This window comes from Pomacea canaliculata, linkage group LG4 (genome assembly GCF_003073045.1).
Source record: "Pomacea canaliculata isolate SZHN2017 linkage group LG4, ASM307304v1, whole genome shotgun sequence".
Classification (NCBI taxonomy): domain Eukaryota; kingdom Metazoa; phylum Mollusca; class Gastropoda; order Architaenioglossa; family Ampullariidae; genus Pomacea; species Pomacea canaliculata.
Window position 1 is genome coordinate 6,627,556 of NC_037593.1, and position 16,937 is coordinate 6,644,492.

Genomic DNA, 16,937 nt, shown 5'->3' on the forward strand with positions numbered 1-16,937 from the left:
AATGCCATCTCACAGTGTAAAAACCGTTCTCTTATAACAGCACTGTTTGATGGGGTAAATAGCTTAAATCTGCATTAACTTGGCCGTGAGTGCTGCCCACCCTAATGCTTTATTCTCGCCTTCTCTAATCTCCCCCAAGTTACAAAGTGCAGCTGGCAAAAGAAAGCAGTAGTCCCCAGCATCAAGCGCAGCGATGGCGAGAAAGCAGTTGAGAGGCAGGCTGTAAACTGTAGCTCTAAATTATTTTTTAAAGAGCAATTCCAGATATAACCGCAAACTCACCCACCCCTACCCCACCCATTAAAGTGCGCTTAACCCCGGTGGAACTTACTCTCCAGCAAAGGGTTAAAACTGGGAACACCATTCAGCTTGATTGACCTGGCGAGATGGACGGTCGTATGGATGACCCGTTCATTTACACAGAGATGAAAGCCGCCCGTTGCTTACAGCAATCGAAACCTTGCTGTAAACTATGGCTAATAAAAACAGCAACAAATGAAAAATGTGGCGGAAATTAACTTTTTTCCATTCTGTTGTTTCTTTAATTTTTTTCTATATGACTCACACGAAACACAACTTCATTTTGCTGAGCAGAGTTCCCACAGAGAAAATCGAAAGCCGGTTCTCTAATTGTGCATCGTTTCTGGAAAAAAATATGTTGGGTTATTCTGCTGTTTCCCTTTGGATCTTTAAAAAAAAAATCATTCGATAAAGGAACAGGAAGCAGGCAAAAAAACTCCTGACTTGCCGGCAAGATATTCTGAGAAAGTGTAATTGGATGTGTTTCTGTCTCAGCGCCAGCTTTGTAGAGGCATGCAATACATCGAACTCTTCTTGCGAGGAGTTTATCTGATAAGTGACACTAGTTGTGTGGGCGGAACACTTCCATTGTCTACAGAAAGACTTGGTGTACATCAAGTGATGTTTGTACAGCAGAGTGAAGAAAGAAGCAGAGCTTCTATCACTATCATTCTTCTTCTGTCAATTAGCTGTTGGACTGAGCATCCCTAGTTGGCTCAAAGCCTCGTTCTTGTGTATGCCAGAAGCGTGCTATCCATGTCCTCACACTCAAACAATATGGTGACGAGTATTACAAAGACCTGGTCAAAAAAATCAACGATTGATGGTGGGTGGTATGACACTGCCTAAAGATCACAAATCATATCGACCCTGACAACGAGAGAAAAAAAATCTTATGGCGAAAAGTCCAAGACTTCTGTCAAAATATTCATGTAAAAATTCTCAGAAGGATGTATGCAGAAATGTAGGCACAAACACCCCTACTCCAGAATAGAAAATCCACTTATATCTGCATGTCATTGAATAGAATTCTCTCTCTCACACACACACACACGAAGTATTTCGTTCCAGGGTTTTCGAGTAGGTTTCACACGGACTGGATTTTTCGCGGAAAGCCGTTCTCTCACGTGACTACGAGATAGGAAGGAAATCTTGCAGTGCGCATTACACTCCGGCATCCATGGGCTCGGCCTGGATTACTCCAGATCCCGGCAACAACGCATGGCAAGACTTAACTGCGCAGGCTACCCGAGTGCCGGCGTACCCCCTGCAGGAAGTTTGCCCACCCGGCTATTAACAGTTTACACGGCACGGCCTGGGGTGAAGTTTAAGACGCTAGGATCGCAAGCGATGGTAGTCGTGATGTTAAGGAGTTCCTAGGGGCTCTGACGTGTAAGCAGAGTACTTAGTCACCGCGTGACATAAAAAGCAAATTTAGTCCCCCAACCCTCGGCCAATGCCGCTCAACAGAAAAGCTGTCAACGACACGCTGTTACAAAATTTTGAAGTGATTAGATCTCATGCCAAGAGAGACAGAAGGGAAACGAAGAGAACAGGACTGCTTTATTTAAATGCCATCGGCCCGTCTGAAGGGGAATGGGGAATTATAAGAGACTGGTGAATGCACAAGGCGTGCAGACACGAATTAAAGAATGAACAAAAGGTTTTGACAAACTTAACAATCTAGCAATTACCAAATCATTGTATTGGCTGACAGGTGCTAACTGGGGGTCACCGGACTGCCCCTCTGAGAAATGTATGAACTTATTATTCTTATATATAAATAATAATCAAGGTGAGCGTGAATATTGGGGAGAGTAAAGTGAGTAAGCAGTGAGAACTATTCGAAGCTTTAAAATCAAAAGCTACCATCACCGAATGTCCAGTCACCCCAGTCAGTTGTAACACAACACGCGCAACAAGGACCGACAACTGCAGTGTATGGCGTCTCCACCAATCATCTCCCCTGTTGGCGACGCTTACAAGGCTTCTCTCCCATCTTGTCTTGCTCATAAAGTAATCGTGATGCTTGATCGATCGTCTCTCCCGCTCTTCCCCTGCAGTCGCCAGGCAATCTCTTTCTCCACTCTTTTTTATTCTCTGAGAGAATGGTAAGTTGCCAATGAATTTTTGTGCAAAGAAATCTGGCGCAGTGGGGCATATACGATCTGAATTATTCACTCAAGTTACAAGCTGATGAGTTCTGGGGAAAAAATTGCTGATTTCACTTTTTATTATTATTTTTTTTAAGTCTCTACATCAATGAATAACGAGTTAAAGTGATTGACAACGGATCATTGGTGACATTCATTTCTCACTTGACTTCGATCTGTGAAGCCTTGAGCCTGGGTAATACAGGAATAGGTATTAAACTATGTTCTGCTTCAGCACAGGTAACGGTGAGATCTGAACTCAGTTGTCGCTGTGACAAACGCACAACCGTTTCCCCATTCAAGACACCCCACCCACCCGGCTAGTACTGGTTGACTAGTAACTGATGGCCCCTTCGTCTAAAGCACGCGATCAAGAGAGGGAGGAGGCAGCTCTGACCCCAACCCCCGGCCCTGGAGGCTGCGGCTCTGACCCCGTGCCTAGCAATGCAGGTCCCCTAGGGAGCTCGCTGATCTCCAAAGGACATCAAAGGGTTTCACGTAAAGTGATGTATGAGGGTGAAAGCAAAAATGCATCTGCTTCTGCAAGCCTATCATGTGACAGGATCCTTCTCTTGTGTTATCCTGTCACAGGATCTGTGACTACTGTGTGACAGGATCCTTCTATGATGGTATCGATATCGAAGGAAAAGCAAAGAATGATTCGTACAGCCAACCGGTTGCTTTTCTGCTCTCATTTCCTCATTTATTCTCTCTGAAAAGCATGCACGCATTCACAGTATCTGTTTTTCAGGTACAGGTGCACAGTGTATGACATTTCTCTTTCTCTCGAATTTCCCCTATACCTAACGTCTCTTATTCCCAGGCGTGCGCATGCGCACAAAGACAATGAGGGAATTTGCTAAAGCGGTGCTTGGTAGTCTCTCCTCTTCCTCAGATGGCATTACTCTCTAGTTGTCCCTACTTAAATGGTCATTTCAACCACAATGTGATTTTTGTTGTTGTTGTTGTTGTTGTTGTTGTTGTTGTTGTTGTTAGCATGTACCACGGGGTAGGGTTTTGAAATATAGGGCTGACCACGTGACCACACGTTGACAGCTTGGTTAGAGAAAGGATGGGCGTGCACCCCAAAAGTGACATCCAGAACTTGCATATAAAAACAGGGGAAACACATGGCTTTTGCTGTGATACCTTTTCCAATCGGGAGGGACTCGGTCCCTGGACAGAGGCAGCCCCAGGGCAGTGGTTTCCTGCCAGCAGCACAAGACTGCAATGTCACCTATCGTGTTACTGAGACATTTAGAAGCAATACCACCTCAGAAATATTCCCGACGAGAAGACATAAGACCGGATTTTGTTACATGTTTGTCTACCCTGGGCGTCAGAAAAGAGGGAGCAACCACCTAAACAAAGTTTCGGAAGTTTTGGGTGTCTCTTCCCACTCCCCAACTTTTTTTTCCAAGATCCTGTCTGGGTGTCTGGGTGGCTTGCTTCACACGACATAACTTTTTGTTTGCTGTTACAGCACGAAGTTTTCTTGAAAGGCAACAGCCACCCTTTCATCCCCTTCGACCTGTTTCCCAGTGTTCACATCGGTCTAATTACACCGTCATTGGCACTGCCAGACGCGAGACCTGCTCCACAGAAATGTCAATGTGTACATAATTTATTACCGTCTATTCTTCAACCCTCTCTTTCCACAAATAAGCACCGCAATCAGACTTAATTGTTTTAAGAAAAAAACCTCATATCCGTTTCTTTCTGCTCTTAACCTGCCACTGAAACATCAACACCGTTTATTTCTCATTTCAAATCCGATCGCACACCCATCAAATCTGCATTTGCACGGACCGAGCTCCTGCGGGCGCGAGAGGCAAGGAATGCCGCGGACAAACGCCGCGACCGACACAGCGTCCCCCGGAAATGAGGGCTGAGCGCAGTGAGCATGCGCACTAGGAGCAGTCGTGTCAATTTCCTGACGTGCCGTACCGCACTTAGAAGCAAGAAGTGGCAGCCTGCGAAGGGCGCATCCATCACTGTTTCCGTGCTGCGCGACGACGTACAAATCTGCTCCGCGGCCCACCCCCGGTGAGGGGCGCCAAGAAGGGGACCTACCCTCTACAAGCCCCCCCCAACGCCTTTTCAACCAATCCCAGCTGTTTATACAACTGAGTCTATCCCAATCACCGAGATAACCTCTATGCGATTGGCTGTATTAAAATGTAATTAATATACATGAAATAACTTCTCGCGCGTTTTCAAAAGTACAGGTGACTCCATTTTTTCCCTTTCACGCAGCAGAAACTTAATCTGAACCATACCATCACCCATAATCCAATAAAATTAAGAGTTTCAGGTTTATTTTGTCAATCAAACCTTCCGGTGATTGGGGGACATTTTGTAATGAGGCCCTGTGTGGGATACAGGTCCCTCCAGGCACCAAACAATGCACAGACAGGTGAAGGGCGCAGTGTGAACGACACGCGACGGGCGCGTTAGGCATGGAGGTGCCAAGCAGACGGCAGTGCCAGCGCCCTCTGCACATCTGTCCGAGCGCCGCAGGGCCCGCTACCTCGCAGATCAATACAATCCGGCGTGCGACAGAAGACACGCATTATAAACAACGCAGCGACGTGCTGCAGCTAAACTCAATTTTTTTAAAGTTTGGGTTTTTTAACAAAAAACAAGTACGCTGACAGGCGCCAACCTGTTTTTTCCCCCTTTGTCAAACAGCCGTGAGTAAACAAAGCACGCGATGTTCTCATCACCGCTTCCTCTTCCTTTAATTTAACCATCCTCCCTTCTCCGTTCAACCACCCACACACGCGCGTGCACACACACACAAGCACGGCAGTCGACAGCCCGCAATAGAGCACAGGTCGACAGAGGGGCCGTCAACTCACGCACGCAACCGCACGTGCACATGCATGCACACCCGGAGTTTTTCCCGCACGTGTACGAAACAGGTGTTTAATACGATAACGGCACCATACCTGAGCGTTGTCACAAACTGTCCTTCCACTCCATACAAACTGACAAAGTAGACAGAAAACCATCTCCCCCATTCAATCTTTTGGGAGATGATGATGTGTATGACTCCCCACCACACCTACCCCTCACACAAAAGCCTCAAATCCCCCGACTTACCGGTCAGCCTTTGGCTACACCCTGTAACCCTCATCCCCCGCTCCGCAACTTTATCCCATTCACCGAAAAAAAAAAAAAAGAATTCGCTTTAGGCTGATAAAGATCATTGCTCCCTGCAGTTTGTCAACAATTCTTCAATGGACTCTATTCCAGGCAATCGCAATTAACAATCGAATAGCCACTTTTTTAACGGTGGATGTGTGCGAGGTAAGTAAATCATTTGAGGTATATAGCGAGAACTGAACTCTGGCGGCGGTCGAACCGGGCGAATCTTTTAAGCCGTGCAATACCCTGATTAGCAGAAGTGCTTGTCTACCCGCTAGATACACAAGTTACAAACCATGAGGTTGAGGGTATAAAGAAATTCAGGTGGTTTAATCTTGCTGCTGCTATCTCCGGGTGTTTTGTGGGTGTGTATACGGTCCCTATCTCCTGTTCTCCCTCCCCCAGACACGAGGAAAGTGTTTCCTCTGGCGGGTTCCTAGTTGTGTTGTCTACAGGCGCTCAGAACCTCCTTCATTATCAGAGACGAACCAAGCAGTCACCACTTTTGTTAACGACAGTCAACCGTCATCAGATGGTGGATAAATCCCTTCTCAACATATTACATGAGCGTGGCTAGGTTTGGCAATATTTGTGATTGATAAAACAAACATTGCCACAGTCGCATAGCTCACTTTCCCAGTCTGTGCAAACATCATTCACACGCGCACGCATACACACATATTTCATATACACGTGCGCACACATACACACATATTTCATCATACACATATATTTAAACACACTCTCTCGCTCACTCACCTTTCTCAACTTCTTCTTGCTGCGCCCGTCCTTTACTTTTTCCCTGTCGGAGGTGGGCGACGAGGCCGGGTGGTCGAGTTTGCTGCCAGGACGAGAAGACTTCAGGCTGCTGTTTTTCACGGCATTCTGCAACAACAACCACCCACACACCCGTCAAACTCAGCAGCTGGGGATGATGAAAATAAGGCGAGAGTCGCCAGGCATGCGACCAGATAATGTACTACCATGCTCGCTGTATATTAACAAACAAAAAAACAACAACTAATCAATGTCCGCACACGCTTTAACAACATTTTCCGCCTGCAATAAAAGACCATGTAGTGGGAATGAAGAGGACAAGAAGAGATTTCAAGAATCTTTATACATCCATAAGATGATGTTATGAATCTCCTGCACTCTTCACTTCTAATACTCTTTTCCTCTTTCCGTTCCTGTCAGACCATTCCAGTGCACCTGCACTCAAAGCTTTTTTCTCTTGCTTCCTCATTCCATCAGCTATTAACCCTCCTCTTTCTCTTCCTCCTCCCCCTCCCCCCTCCCCGTCTGTCAGGTGTGGGCTTTTAATTCATGGCATAAAAATATCTTTTTAATTGCAAAGAAGAGCAGACATTGATGATAAAGTAAGCGATGTCTTTCTTTTATGTGTCTGAACATAAAATAAGTAAAATAATATATCTTGGATGAAAGGCATTACATCTGTTATTTCAAGGCAGGTAAAAAAGACAGCCCCTCTTCATCAAGGTGCCAGCATACCGATCAAGCGCTAGACACAGGGAAGAGAGGGTTATAGGGCTACACCTGACATCGTTGCCATCATCAGACTTTCTCCGTGTGGCGTCTGCTTCCTGAGGGCAAAAGACCGACTCGCCCCAGCCACTGCCTCAGGCGCAACCAGCAGCGCCCATGGCTTTCCAGCCACGACGAGGAGAGCTGCTGCTGCTGCTGGTGCTGCTGCTGAGGCAGAAAGCATGCTGCACGACAGGCGAGGCCATGCGCCCCGGACACAAGATACAGAGAAGTAACACGCGGCCCGTCCACCGCCGCCGCCCGACGCAGTTGTCTCCCTGCCAGGCGCAGTCGCGTGCGGCCGCCGATGTTGTTGTTTGTTTTTAGGGGGGGCCAGGAGAGGAGGCGGGGATTCTTACCAAACAGATACACTGTGTGGAATATGTGAACAAAGTTTGGAATGTATAAAAACAGTCATTTAAAAAAAATCATCAAACAGTTAAGTCATTAACAATATGTTCAAATTTGTTACAAGGGAGAAATTGTTCCTCTTGGATAAGCAAGACTAACAACAGTCTGGATGCTTTCGACAACGATGAAGTGGAGAGGGGGAGGTTGCTGAATGAATGGGGAGAGGTGGGAAGAGGTGGTGAAGAAATCAAGTGGACAGTCCATTTGGTGTCAGAGGTTTGTAATCAAGTACAACTGACGAGGGTGATCTCTTTCGACAGCAAAGAATTGGTAAAGTGGGGTCTGAGGTTATGGCAGAGGTATGTCAGCAGTTTACAACAGCAGTACATGATTGCCGGTGACCGGGTGATCAAAGGCGTGGAAGGTGCATCTTCTGGGTCTATGTTTATTCTAAAAGGTTACTTTTTTCTTCTGCACACAAGCAGATTTGTTCTTGAAAATATAATTTCTAGTTGCAATCTTCTTGCTCACTACATGAATAGAATCAAGGTACTAAAGTTACCAGTTTACTATGCTTTTCAAGTGTGTTTTCATCGGATTTATTTATTAGAACAGTGAAGAGTGCATGTACAGAAAATTAAAGGTCTGCTTAGGTTTTTAAAATATTCATGAAGCATCCATACACACATTTATTTATCCTTCTGCATATGACAGGGAATTTTCTAAGCATTAACTTTTTAATTTTTTTTTCAGACATGTACACACTACTTTTGGTGAGCTGATGGGTATCTATATGAACATATATGTACACACATTCAAACTCCTCCACATTCTCTCTTACTATCTCCTCTCTCTCTAAAGCAAGTCCTTGGCAAATTCCCACAATGATGCACAGCTTTTTATGTCAGATGTGGCAATGCATAAAAAAGTTCCATTGATATATTTACTAGCAAGAATTCACAAATATTTCTTACAAGATAAAATTATCTTTCTAAATCTTTATACCTTTATTGTTAGGTTAATGTATTTTACCCAAATACCATCTTCGCCATTTCTTGTAAGAATGCCCATAACTACTTAGAGCTTTACAAAAATTTCTAATTTCAGACTTTTCCCCCCAACAACTTCAACACTTACCATTTGTCACTATACTGTTAGGTTCTTACAATTGCTCTTTTCATATGCCATATTCACAGGCTGTATTCTCGAGGTCACAAAGTCAGACAAGGACTGAATAGCTTGGGATTTGTGGGGGATACTCTGCTTGCAGATAAGGAACATGTCCAGACAATCGACACTCAAGTGCTAAACCCAATCAATTCTAAAGTCAATGCACTCACATCATCTAGTCAAAGTGCATTGAAAGGGAGATACTAGTTTCTCACCCACATGTGCCCGATGTCTTCATGCAAACAGTATTTTCACATCATAACAGAATGTTTGTAGAATAGTACAATGTTGGTAGCATAGTGCAATGTTGGTAGCACTGTACAGTGTAGCACAGTACAGGTCGCACCCTTCAACTACCCATGCTCTGTACTCACACAAGCTTACAGGTAAACTGGAATTCTTGAAATGAGCTTTTCTCTAATGAAGATAAAGTGATTTTTTTTCTTTCCTTTTTTTTATCTATAAATTTTTAACTGAAAAACAGTTTTCTAGTTGAGGGTTACCCCACTTCCTTATACATTATATCTGTGCTATGCAGGACACTCATAATAGAGAAATTTGCTCCTATACATTAAAAACACATTGAAATCATGCTTAAAGTTTCATGCTAATGCACTGCAAGAAAATGTCTTTGTGTCCTACATAATAGAGTAAATCCCAGTCCTACAGCTTTTCATTTTGTTACCGGCAAACAGAAAGTCCCTCTCCCATACTTTATTCTTTTATCCGTGACGGCCGGTAACATAAAGTTTAAATACATTTTAGCATTTTTTTTTTTTTTTGGTTTCTCTGAAGCCCATTTGCAATTCTTATTTCACACATAACTCGCACATTAAATTACCTTAACAATAAATCCAATGCCTAGACAACATTCCACAAAACATACAACCAGTCGCACCTCTCTGCATTAAAACCTTTACTGATTAAAATACATTAAAAGACACTTATGGAAAGCAATTAAATTTAAAATGCTGGAAGACAACTGAATTCACTCTGTACCTCTTAATAGGCTGAATCAGAGAGAGAGACCTCTGTAATGATCTGCTTGAAGAAAGATGATACTTAACCCAAAAAAAATCCTAACAAGCCATTACATTCTTTTGTATCAGTCTGGCTTTTGCACAATGTTTTTAGCCCTTGCTATTCCCTATCCCCCGTTTGTAGATGGGAGTTGCACAGCAGCCTGCCTCTGCAGGGCGGAAATGCCAAAGATGCAAGAAAATCAATAGTGCCTTATTAACAAGGCTTTCCTGATGTGTGCTAAGTTATGATCAATAAAGTCCCCCGCCGCCAGCGTTATGACCCGCATCAATGAACGCAATAACCATAGCTAGCAAGAATTTGCAGCATTTTTATACAGGGTGGCACTACAAATATAGAAACTTGAGACTGAATTATTTAATCTCCCATAACCAGCTCGCCCGCGGGGGCTACTTGGCCGTGGCAGGGCCGCTGGAGGCAGGCTTCTCCAGACGCACGCGCTTTCAGCCCTATAAATCTATCACGTAAGAATTCTGAAGTGCAACATGATGAGGGGGTCTGGTGCCAAGCGTGCATATTGAAAGCTGCATTCTGCGGAATGGATTGCTGTGACTGGCGTTCATTAAACAATGATAAGAAAAACAAGCAGCTCTTGAAGAGCAGTTGAAACAACCACATGCCTTCATTACCTTAAATGATATTCCCTCTTTTCCCCTTTCCCCTCCCCCACCCCATCAACCAGCCAAGTACCGGCATGACGTGTGAAATGAGTGTTGGGGAAGGGAGTCGGGGGGAGGTATATGTTGGCAGGATGTGAACAGTTTATCATCATGATCTACAGGAGTGCAAAAATAACTCTCCTGTACCTGGTATCAGCTATCACAATAGAGGAAGACGAAGAGTGTTCTCACACTATCTGCACACAAAGCAATAGCAAGTATTCCTGCTGTGCTAAAATGTTATTTGACACAACACGAGAATGCTGTCTGCAACCGTGCATGACACATTTTAATGAGACATGTTAATGTAGGACCAACTTATTAAGGCTTTCCTTTGTTGTTTCAGCTGTGCAGCTTCTGAAAACTATCATATGTGAATGAACTGTGATCATACATGGGTCTGAACTATGTATGGGTGAGGTGGGTATGAATGTTTTGGCTTTGCTGATGTTGTGCTGTGTAGATCAAATGCCTGCTTCTTTATACAGCTGCCAATAAGCCCTTTGGAATGAATAAAATTGTATCTAATTTTATTTCAATTACATATATTTGTTGGTTGCTAGCTAAGAAACATGCCAGTCCAGGTTAATCTGGAACCAAATAATGAACACAATTTACTATGAAAGCTCGGGCTCCTCCAACAACAATCTAACAAGACAGAGCTATTGTGGTGTAAGGTTTGAGGATCTTCATCATTATTATTGTCTAAAGAGTACCTGGTGCTATGTATTTCGATACAGTAATTCCCACTTCCACCACCCACTCGCCTACCTCTAACGACCAGATTCTGTTGGAGACCCTACCTGACGTCTGCACCGAGAGGGATGGGGAATGAGGGTAGGTCCTGACAGAATGTGAAACAATGACACTGTCGATCGAGCGACCTCAAGGGTAAGGGACGAGGGCGTGGGTGGCCAGCAGATAGACGAAGCAAGGGAGTTCACCCAAGATTCCTTTTTAGGAGTCTCAAGTGTGAGGTGATCAATCTTCATATCAATCTTCATCAACACTCTCCCCTCCCTACCCCTTCAGTTCCTGTAAACTCTGTACATAATGTTAAGATCATTAAATATGCAGACTGCTGTAAATGAAACTTATTTATTGTATTCTACTGCTCTCACCCGATCCTTCCAAACTGCCCCTCCACGTAGGTAGTGAATATTTTTCGCTGGGGTGGAGGGTGTCTATAAAATACATATCTTCTGGAGTTGTGCACGTGACCGAGTTCTCAGTCCGTTCAATGTCATATGTCAGCTTCGATTCCATGTTGTATTCTGATTTTATAGCTGTTCATTTCTATCAGACCCTCTCCTTACCTACAATTACCTGGAGATTAAGTAAGTGTTTCCTTCCTATCTACCTTAGCGAGCGCTGCCGGCAGACATACGGGGAGGGCCTCTGTGTAACTCTTGCCTGTGCTCCCGGCATTTATGTCGGATCAAGTTCCTAGGTGGGCTTCTTCTCCATGCTATCAACCAAGGCTTTGTCAAGCTGAATCATCGACAGGGAGCATGCCTGTGTGAAGGTGTCTGTGTCCTAGGCGCTTTTTTTTTTTTTTTTTGCCTTTTCTGTGTGTGCGTGCGCGCGTGCTTGCCGGCACATCACCTGCTCTTCAGACAGACAGGAGCGGCTTCAACGGTTTATCGGGTGGGCAGAGTGCACCCGAAAAGATAAAAGGAAATCAGGCACGTACATGCACGCGCGTATACATAACCACAGAGAGAGAGAGAGCAGTATGTTGTATAGCCTATAATATATAATCTAGCGGTTATTTTTATAAAAGATATTCTTTGTAATATTTTTTGAAGCTGCTTGTTCGTGCCACAAACTCCGTATGTGGAGTATTCACATCGAGCAGACGACAACCCAAGACAAGGCAATGTGTTTATAAATCTATAAGGGTTCAAGATAAATTAAGTTACATGAGCCAGGTGGCCAATCAGAAAGCTCAGGTAAGGTCCTATATATATATATAGCCTTTCTTTTGGAAATAATAAATTCGCAAGGTGAACAGAATTGGGTGGGGGGACAGAGAGAGAAAGGTAACTTGCGAAGAGACTGGGCTTGGAGAAAGAGATCCAGAGAGATAAAAAGTTAAAGGATACGATGTTCCCGACCATGAACAAAAGATGCAAAGCGTTCACCTGCAGGGTCAAATCCCTTTACCCTAAGAAACATCTGCCACACCCTTAATCTCCTCAATGACGGCAAACACCACGGTTTGTAACTTGAAAGCCAAGAACTCTACCAGTGAAGTGAAAACCAAACTGTTCTTCCCTTCACAACAGCAACAAGCAGCAGGATGGCACGAGTAGCATGAAATTGGTGTCCAAATGATCTCAAGTTAGTGTCTAATGTCAAGGATAGTCATGAAGTCCATTATATCAAGTGTACTCAGGTAGGCAGTGTTTAGGAAATGTCAAAGGTAGCCATGCACTTACATAAATGTCAAGATTAGTCATGCGGTCAGTGTTTACATAATGTCACTTGACTGTGCAACAAGTTCTAGAAAATGTCAAGTCTTGGAGCATTCATAGTGTCAAGGACAATCATACAATCAGATAGTGTGTAATATAGACATGCAGTGGTCATAAGTTTTCCAAATAGGTTTATCATCGATAATTATACCTAAATATTTGTAACTTTCCACTTTTATTGCTACACCTTAACTAAGTGTTTCATCAACCTCTTCTTCATAAAACTATCTTTTATTTCGTTTTCTTCACATTCAACTTTACATTCAACTCTAAATAATTATCATCACATCATACGACAGAGAGATCCAGCTCCTGTCTGTAGCAGCTAAGTACAGCAATATGGGTGTTCAGTTAATGTCAAGTATAGACATCGTGTTCATGAGGTAGTTCATAGTCAGTATTTATATATTATCAAGAATAGTCATAGCCAGTGTTCATATATTATCAAGTATAGTCATAGTCAGTGTTCATATATTATCAAATATAGTCACAGTGCTCATATATTATCAAGTATAGTCATAGTCAGTTATGTTATGCTCAAGTATAGTCATAGTCAGTGTTCATGTACTATCAAGTATAGTCATACTGTTCATATATTATCAAGTATAGTCAGTGTTCATGTATTATCAAGTATATCATAGTCAGTGTTCATATATTATCAAGTATATCATAGTCAGTGTTCATATATTATCAAGTATAAGTCAGTGTTCATATATTATCAAGTATAGTCAGTGTTCATATATTATTAAGTTCAGTCACAGGCGGTGTCCATACAGAACCACACAGCCCCTAAAGCTAACGAGCAAATCACTAGCCACTGCGAGGGCGAGGCGAGGAAGTTTGATGAAGTGCTGTGCTTGCTCAACAGACCTTACTTGTTTTCTCCTTTATCTCAGTCGGTGTGTGTGCTATCGTCTGTCCACTCATCAGATCTCTACTCCCCGCTCTTCATGCCGATGATTTATCGTCTTCCAACAATGGGAGATAAGCCGTTACCACTAATACCCTCCCTCCCCCGGCTTTACCCGCGAGGCTCAACATCGCACAGTGTGAAAAGCAAGACCTCGGCAATTACTGGGACCAAACCACCTGTTGAGAAATCTTACCACCTCATTCCCCTTCACCGATCTACTCCTCCGTCTTCCTTGTCGTTTGTCATCTATCGTCCAGCGTGTGTGCGGTGCATGCGCGCGTGCAGAATGCGCGCCGCTCGAGTGGACAGCAGTGATGCTGAACGTGCGTGGCCTGCGCGCGCACCGCCGAGACATGTCACTCACAGCACACAATGGCAACGAATATCTGCAACATCCCCCCCACACACACACACTTCCAGCGCCGCGCCAAGTATATTCCCCGACAGCTGTCAATCATCCATTCCCTCCTTCTTCTCGTCCTCCACCTCCCCAACACTTTCTTAAGCGGGCCGCTCTCCTACAAAACCCTTCCGCGAAACTTACGTGACCTGCGCAAGCAAACGAAACAGGAGTGTGGGAGGAGAGAGAGAAGGTAGCGAAGCTCGTAAAAAAAAAATATATGATAATAATAAATTTAAAAATGCTGGGACTTTTTCCTCCCCCTCCTCCCCACATCCACACGTCCTCCTGTCCTGCTGGCGCACAGCATCGATCAGCGGGACCGCGCGAGGAGGCGAGATGGTGTGTGTGTGCGCGAGATGTACGCCAGTGCGTGCGCGAGTGCGAGAGGAGAGATGGTGTGTGTGTGTGCGAGATGTGCGCCAGTGCGTGCGCCAGTGCGAGGCCGGTGTAACCGCGAGCGGCGAGATGTCAACACGCGCGATTGTTTGACTTAACGCTAAGGAGATATTGACGCTAGCTTATATCCTTGCGCGCCCTGCTCCGCCCCGCTGTCTTCATTGCCGCTAAGCACCGCGTATTGATCCGCGCCCAAAGCGCCTTTTCATACACGTGTTATTATTCTTTGTCCTTTTGTCTTCCAACCCTACCTACTCCCCTCCCTACAAAACCTTTTCTCCCGCGCCTTACTCCAATGCAGGAGAGAGAAACACACACACACACAGATCGGTTGGAAGGAGAGAAGGATGGAAGACATAAGAATCACAAGAATATTTTCTTTTTTTCACAGTGTGGGAAAACTCGTCAGAGAGGATCTTCCTTGGCAAACTGTTTGAACTGGACCAGGCGTGACTTCTACCCACTCTCCCCACCCTCAAACTTTTTTTTTTAAGGCTTCGTCGCTCAATTAATTAGTTTCATTTCCTTGCAGCCAGTCACGCAGATCGTAGGGAGGAGGAAGGGAGGTAGAGGGGGAGTAATTGCGTGCTGTGCATGACTGGCCTGACATAAACCTCTCGGCCTCTCTATTCAACCCGCTTTGCTTTGATCACCCCTTTTACGAGGAGACCGACCGGAATGAAAGATTACCAAGAACTCTGATTTTTTTTTTCCTCCATCTTCACCCTGCAATCCTTTTTTACAGCCTTACCTTTCTTTTCTCCCTACCACCTCCGCCCCCGCCCCAAATGACAGATTTTACGACAGAGCTAAAGCTAGTCTCTGTCCTGCAGATTAAAGAGGCTTCTAGCACTGTCATCCCATCCTAGGTTAACAAGTGAGACATCCACATAAAGACAACTTGGCAAGTCGGAGTAGCTAGTACAGGACGAACTCGTGCTGCTGTGACACTGTCTCCTGTCAACTGTCCCCTAAAAGGCGGTTAGTGAGAATCTGAGGTCGTGGATTCGAATCTCAGTTCTGACACTCGTTCACAGGGTGGACTGTCGGTAGTTTCGGCCGGGTACTCCGATGGCCGTGGAGATGTATATGCTTTCACAAGCGCTTCATCACAGCGCCTTGGGTGACAGACTAAGGCGCTATACAAACAAACATTATCAACACTTCAAGTGCATACACCAAGCACGTGCTAGAGCCGATAAGAGGAGCAGAAAGTGACGAGCAATCTCTTTTCAGCCTGGTAAGTGGGCACTACACTGGGCTGATTGTATCGGAACTGGGACTTCCGTCATGAACAGTGACACTGGCAATAAAGCTCACTCCGCCTTGACACAGTGTCTCGCACTGAGGGGCGACATCAACGCCCTGCAGCAATACTTACAATGTAAGGACAAGTCGTCCTGGGGGGCAAAACGAATCATATCTCCGCAGTTAAGTAGTGGACAGGATTTTGTTACTTTACCCCCAGGACATCTCTGCCACAGATTCATAACTGTGGCTCCAGAAGCAAAGCAACTAAAGAGGTCATAACTATGGAGACCAGACGTCTGTCCTCCCATCCACCCACCATACTATCCCCCGGCAATAACGGCCTCTCCCTTCATAGCTTGAACGCTCATTCGTCTATCAGCAAGGAAATTGTTTAACCATTGTATTAAGATTCCTTGTGGGTGCGCGCGCGCAATATAAACATAATACACACATATTAGTGTCCATAAAAATATTAATCAAGTAGGTAGGGATCAATAACAGCCTGCACACCTGTGTGTCATCTTTTCTAACACCTGCACAGGTAGCTGTTCTCTCTCAAACCAAACTGTGTGAATAGCCAGCCCTCTTTACAGTCTCGCAGCCTCAGTCTCCGCCTGTTACGGTTCAGTCCTGGAGACGGTCAATGCCGCCATCATCACGTGCAACAAGCCTCCGGAATCTCCTGCTGACACCACTGACGGCCGCACACCGCAGCTCCACATCCTGCACTCCACAGGGGCGCAGTACTTCTCCAGTACATCATAGATGTCTCCATCGACGGCCAGCCAGGGGAATGTGAAAGGCGAGATTTCGGGGAGAAGAGGAAGAGACGAAATCACGTGACGCGGTCACATGACGTGATCGATTTCTGACTCCGGGAATCTTCAACCACCTGCTAACCTCGTTCTCGCAACCAGACGAGATTCGCGGTGTGGCCGGTGCGTGAGAAGGGGTGGTACGAGGTGGGGGTAGGAGGATGAGAAGAAGAAAAAAATTACCAAATTCCAACCGGAAAGACGGTGGTCCTAACGATTCAGTGACCAGACACCCACCCAAATCGTCCCCTGCCCCCCAAATATCGACTGGTCGGTTCCCCCCAACACCCCTACCCAATGGCCTACCCTATTG

At 45.0% G+C, this 16,937-nt stretch overlaps 1 protein-coding gene across 1 annotated transcript in view; it reads right to left on the reverse strand.

Annotated features, from left to right (window-relative positions):
- LOC112563347 (RNA-binding protein 25-like) overlaps window positions 1-16,937 on the reverse strand; it is a 171,479-nt gene that overhangs the window by 102,164 nt on the left and 52,378 nt on the right. Inside the window, exon 2 of the transcript XR_003099012.1 lies at window positions 6,363-6,488. The gene's annotated coding sequence lies outside the window, so the exon portion shown is untranslated. The remainder of the gene's footprint in view (window positions 1-6,362; window positions 6,489-16,937) is intronic.